Below are 6,867 nucleotides of genomic sequence, written 5' to 3'. Positions count from 1 at the left end.
CGGTGCCCCTGATATATCAGTCGAGTCACAATTTGGCACGTTAGTGTGTTAGCGGCATGCGCAATATCTCCACCGGAGGAGTTATATTTTTTGTGATGGATAGCATTTAATGTTAGCGGATAATCGTCAGCATAGATTTATGAAATAATTTTATCAGTAGAACTGTGTTTATGATTGGTGAGCAGCGCCCCTAACCATGTGAGAAGCCAACTAATAATTTCATCCCACCCTGTCTTTCCTTGCCTCCCCCTCTTCCCTCGCTCAGCCTACATTCTTTTTTTTAACGCCTAGCTTCTCCCTGCCCCCTTTCAACGGTCTTCCACCCCCTTCTCTATAGCAAAAACTATATTCATGCATGTTCTTCAGTCCATACTTCAGTGCGCAAGTGCACGGGGACACGGGGGACAGCCCCCCCCACTTTTTGAAAGTGGGGGCACACTAATCAAATGCCCCCCCCAAGATTTTTACGGTGTTCTGCATAAATATAGTCCTTCTTAATATTAATTATTTTCTGCTGTCTCCACTACACTAAGTGAAAAAAAATAGAAAAGTATAAAGAACAAGACTCCTGATTGATATATATCAAGACATATATATATATAATATAATATATACTAGCCTAAACTGAATATAGAACGCGACCGTATTAGGGGGGGCGAGTGACTTCACTTCCCGTTGACCGCGGGAAAAGATATAATATTTAGATAGTGACGTTGAATAAAATGCAAATCCATTTTTCAACGTCGTTCCAACGACGATATTTAGAGATCAAAAAACACAAATGTTATTACTGTTGGTGGAGGAGCGCCCTGCCACCTCGTCGCTTCCCTCCCTCGCACACTCTTGAACTACGTCCGCCCCCCCTCCCCTACTTTTAAAAACTGGAATTGCGCCCGTCCCGCTATCCTTATATGAATGTACATGAAGGTGGCCGGTATCTATCTATCTATGCATCTTCTCTACTCTCTCTCTCTCTCTCCTCTCTCTCTCTCCTCTCTATATATATATATAATATATATATAAGTATAATATATAATAATATAATTATAATATATAGAGTGTGTGTGTTGTGTGTGCGTGTGTGCGTGCGTGCGTGCGTGGGTGATATATATATTCACTGTGCCTGCCTATAGCCAGACGCTACTCTGACATTACTATGAGTGACTGAATATAACCTATTATGATATCCCTTGTCGCTGCACCGCGCTTCCACGTATACTAACATATGTAATACGCAGCCAGCAGCGGACTTTTATTTTGACACGGGCTCTTGTTTACACGCTAAACCGTCGCCTACCGTTGCATAACACGCCAACGTAGTCCTTTGCCACAACGCCCCACCTAGCTAGACCGCCACGCAGGCGGAGTTGTACATCAGTACACTCTGCACTGGCCGTCGCAAAGACAAGCTCTTAAATACGTCTGCCGCTTGACGGCGCGCGCGGTCATACAGGACGCAAAGTAAACCGGAATGTTCCGCCAGTCCCTCACCGCGCACGCATTTCTTGTCCAAGACTGCATTGACTATATATATACTGGCATTTACTACCTAGATTCACGTCCACGTCCTCGTGTGTTGCACGCCGTAAAGGAAATATTATTCCCGTGAATCGCGCACGCACGGCCGCACGCCGCACGCACGCGCCCCCCCCCCAGAAAACGATAAAAAACGCGCTGGTAACTTCAAGCACCCGAACGGCGGGGCGGAACCGCAAACAGGAAGTTTGTGTACTATAATACACTATTAATACACTAATATATATATAATATGTATATATATATAATTATATATATATTATGTGTGTCTCGTTTTGTGTGTGGTGTTGTGGGTGTTGGTGTGTGCTGTGTGCTGTGTGTGTATATGTGGTGCGTGTGTGCTGCGTGCGGCGTGCGTGCGGCGTACGTGTGGTGGTTGCTACGTTCCGTGAGGGTCAGGGCGCGGACAGCTATACATGCGTCCTAGAACTTTGTTCTTTCTACGGTGTTCGTGTTGGGCAGTTGCTATATATAGTGTACGATAACTACGGTACTACTGCTGAGCTGTATATACCGTCATGGCGCTAATTACTCATCTGATGTGTCTAATTGCATTGCCTAATCATGCCATACATATGCATTTATTAAGGGGGGGGGGGATGGCAAGAGGACAAACACCAAGAAGCGTGTCCCCATTGCCACCCATATGCATTATACATGTATATATATCGTGTGTGTCCGTGTGCGGCAGCGTGGTGGGTGTGTGTTGCAGAGGAGCATTTGCGGAACACATTACAGGGAAATGTCGGCAATAATAGCGCGAAACAAGAGTAGAGAAACGGCAGTAAATAGTTTCGTATTCTTTAGCATAATGACTTTTATGAAACGCTCCAAGTGCCTGTGTGCTAGGAGCGTAGGCTACCGTTTTCCTTGGGCGGGGATGCAAGCCATGCTGCGTTCAGTGGTGTTCTGGAAGTGAACGCCATGACCATGGCATTGTATCCATTTTTCTTCTGGGGATGTGTGGTGTGTGTGGGGGGGGGGGTAACTGCCCCTTGCCCCCGCTAGCTACGGCCTTGTATGATATATACGGGCGTGTGTTCGTGGGCGTATTTGCAAACCTGACCATGTCAGACGCGGCCCCGTACAGGCGCAGCAATAGAGACGTTTGGGAGTAGTCTACAAGAAGCATGAATGCTATCCTATCCTCATGCGTACACGGCATGCATCATATTCAGTGGAATGACTGCTTTAAGCTTACGGTGCAGCGTTACGATTTGCACAGACAAGAACTACCTAACGGTGCGGCCGGGTGTGTCTTCTTTAGTGCCTAGACTTGCAACAAGCTCTCCAACATTGTGCAGGAGAAAATTGCCTCGAAGTTGTGTTGATTGTGAGGTTGGTGATTTGACACTATATATACGCGATCCGAACGGAAATGAAAGTTAAGAAATGAATCCGTCCTTCCTCTAATACTTTCTATCATGTCTTTTCCGTCCGTCTTTCCCCCCATTTTCCTCGTTTCTTCTCATTCTCTCTCTCACTCGCTCCGTCCTCTCTTCTCGCTCTTTTTCATCACACACTCCACTCTGGATCTCTCTCTGTCTTCTCTCGTGCTCTCGTCTCTCTCTCTCTCGTCTCTCTGCTCTCTCTCTCTCTCTGTCGTTCTCACCACCTCTCGTATCGTCCCAGTCCATCTTCCGTAATAATTCTCATTCTCGATAGTGATTTAAACAGTGCCTATAGACACGTAAAGTATGATTAGCAGCTGCTGCCGTCCATCGCTCTTCTATCAGCAGCATCAGTTATTCACGGCACGACCGCCAGGGAAGACGGTTGTTACGGCGATGCACCAGCTGTGCAGACACACACGTGCGACAACAGAAGAACGCCGACGTGTTGATTGCTGCATTTGAAGTGTTGATGAAGTGGTCGTCGTGGTATTGTGATTTTTTTCTCTGTGTGTGTCGGGGGGGGGGGGCTCAAGCAGCGGCGACGGTAGCCTCGAGAATTATAAGCTGAGAGGTTCTATGCTCCCAGGGTACTGCCGGAACGACCAGGCTAGCGGTCCGGTATACCGCGAAACGTACCCTGGACTAAATACTACTATCTAATATGCCGGACCGTACCTCGCCTACTCCACTAACGATCTAGGGAGCGCCTACGACCTATCCCTAACCCTAACCCTAAGTAATTTCCTAACCATAACGTTTCGCTCTGCCCAGGCTGGGACGAGCATAGAGAGGAGTAGCTCTAGAACATATAGCCCTCTCGCTCTGCCAACAGGCTGGACGAGCATAGCGAGGAGTAGCTCTTGAACTATAGCCCGTTCGCTCTGCCACAGCTGGGACGAGCATACGAGAGAGCTAGCCTCTAGAACTATAGCTCTTCGCTCTGCCCACAGGCGCTGGGACGAGCATAGCGAGGAGTAGCCTCTAGAAACATATAGCCCTTTGCCCTGCCACAGCTGGGACGAGCATAAAGAAGTACTCTAAAAAACTGTAGCCCTTCGCTCTGCCAACAGCTGGGACGAGTATAGAGAGGAGTAGCCTAGAACTATAGCCCTTTCGCTCTTGCCACAGGCTGCGGACGAGCATTAGGCGAGGAGTAGCTCTAGAAATATAGCCTTTGCCCTGCCACAGGCTGGACGGCATAGGGAGGAGTAGCTCTAAACTGTAACCCTTCGCTCTGCCACATGCTGGACGAAGCATAGAGGAGTAGCCTCTAGACTATAGCCCGTCGCTGCTGCACAGGCTGGGACGAGTATAGAGAGGAGAGCCTATAGAAACTTAGCCCTTCGCTCTGCCACAGCCTGGACGGAGGCATAGAGAGATAGCTCTAGAACTATAACTCTTCGCTCTGCCCCCCAAGCCCGCCTTCACAGCACACCACCCCCCTCGCTGGCGAGCCATAGAGAGGAGTAGCTCTAGAACTATAACCCTCGCCTCTGCCACAGGCTGGACGAGCATAGAGAGGGAGTAGCTCTAGTAAACTATAGCCCTTCGCTTCTGCCACAGGGCTGGACGAGCATTAGGCGAGGAGTAGCTCTTGAAACGATTAGCCCGTCCGCTCTGCCACAGGCTGGACGAGGCCATAGAGAGGAGTAGCTTCTAGAACGATAACTCTTTCCTCTGCCACAGGCCTGGACTGAGACATAGGAGAGGAGTAGGCTCTAGAAACTTAGAACCCTTCGCTCTGACACAGGCTGTGGACGAGATAGAGAGGAGTAGGCTCTAGAACTATAGCCTTCGCTCTGGCCACCAGCTGGACGCAGCAGTAGCGAGGAGTAGCTCTTGAACTATAGCCCCGTCGCTCTGCCCACAGGCTGGACGAGCATAGAGAGGAGCTAGCTCTGACTAAGCTCTCGCTCTGCCACATGCTGGACGAGCATAGCAGGAGGAGCTCGTATAAACTATAGCCCGTCGCTCTGCCCACAGGCTGGGACGAGGATAGAGAGGAGTAGCTCTAGAACTATAGCCCTTCGCTCTGCACAGGCTGGGACGAGCATGCGAGGAGTAGCCTTAAAACTATAGCCCTTTGCCCTGCCACAGGCTGGGCACGCAGCATAGGGAGGAGTAGCTCTAAAAACTGTAACCCTTCGCCCTCTGCCACAGTTCTGCGACGCAAGCCATTAGAGAAGAGTAGCTCTAGAACTATAGCCTGTTGCTTCTGCCCAACATGCTGCGACGAGCATTAGAGGAGTAGCCTAGAAACTATAGCCGTCGCCTCTGCCAGCAGGCTGGCGACGGAGTATAGAGAGGAGTAGCTATATGAACTATAGCCCTTCGCTCTGCCACAGGCTGACGAGCATAGAGAGAAGTAGCTCTAGAACTAATAACTGCTTCGCTGCTGCCCACAGGCTGGGACGAAGGCAATAGAGAGGAGTAAGCTCTAGAACTTATAACCCTTCGCTCTGCCACAGGCTGGGACGAGCATAGAGAGGAGTAGCTCTAGAACTATAGCTCTTCCCTCTGCTACACGTACAGGCCTGTGGCAGAGCGAAGGGCTATAGTTCTATAGCTAAGATGACGGCAGTTTGCGGAGAAGGGGAATTAGCTGGGGGAGGGCTGGGAGAACGAAGCAGGTTGAGAGAGAAGGATGGATAGCAAAGCGAAAGAAATGCGTTGGATAAAGCGAAACACATAATATTGGCTGACAAGCAGGAAATGAGAGACGTGGGTGGGGAGAGAGGAAAAGGCAATGTAGTGTGTACTGTAGGATGGAGGCGAGTGAGGATGAATGAAGATAAACAATAGGAAAACAATAGATGGTCAGGGATAGAGAATCAGTGGTCTACGTAGAGGAAGCGAGTATCTGAGATTGCAGAAGGGTGGGTTACGAAAAATATCGGAGTTGTCTCCCCTCTAACATGTTAATCATTTCCCTCTTCTCCTGGATCCAATACATCTCTCCCTCCACCTTGAAATTATTCCGTTACTCAAGTAACTCAACTCTCTCTTACTGCACCCAATGTCCACCGCAACCATCTTTCCCGCACCACAGTACAGAGAGGACGCATGCGGGCGCGATATGGAGATAATAAATACATATCAGAAGTAGATAATAGAGAATAATAATAAACCCTATTATCTCCTTCTGATACATATATATCAAGAGTACATAATAGAGATATACGTAATCATATGAGTAACACATAATCTCTATTATGTACTCTTGATATATATCGCATGTGCCGTGCATTATGGCACGGATTTATGCATTATATCAAGAGCGTATGAAGAAGGCCTTCTTTATAAGAAATATAAAGAAAGCCTTCTTTATACGCTCTTGATTATATATACGCCGTCTGCGACTATATAACGTCCGTTTAAAACTAGATGGCACCCGCCCTCCTTGGTTCGGCTCGCCCTACCCGAAAGCGTACACTAGTTCGACACCAAAGGAACGACGACAGTGCTCGTCTATGCAAGCGGATACCCCCGCTGTTGTTCTCGCGGTCGTTCGCCGATGCGTGACCAGCCTGTGTGTGAGTCACTCAGTGAATGAGCGTGTCTCTGCCTCCGTTGGCATCACCGCAAGCAAGTGTGCGGCACGCAACCAGGCAGACGGCCAGCTAGCGACAGGCGCAGTCGAGCTACGGCAGTAGGTGTGGCAACATCGGGCGTTATACAAAGCTGCTGGGCACAGATCGACAGCTATACGAGACAAAGAGCATTATTCGGGTATGGTATACGTGTTGTCGTGGCGACGCCGTGATTACGTGTTGTATTTACGAGCGCTCCCGCTGTTACGTGGTGTGTGTGTGTGTGTGTGTGTGTGTGTGTGTGTGTGTGTGTGTGTGTGTGTGCGAGCGTGAGTGCACGCGCGGGTGTGTCTTGTGGTGTGTGTGTGTGTGTGTGTGTGTGTGTGTGTGTGTGTGTGTGTGTGTGT

The sequence above is a fragment of the Priapulus caudatus genome, unplaced genomic scaffold (assembly GCF_000485595.1).
Source record: "Priapulus caudatus unplaced genomic scaffold, Priapulus_caudatus-5.0.1 Scaffold1109, whole genome shotgun sequence".
Taxonomy (NCBI): Eukaryota; Metazoa; Priapulida; class Priapulimorpha; order Priapulimorphida; family Priapulidae; genus Priapulus; species Priapulus caudatus.
Note: the sequence above shows the minus strand (reverse complement) of the source record.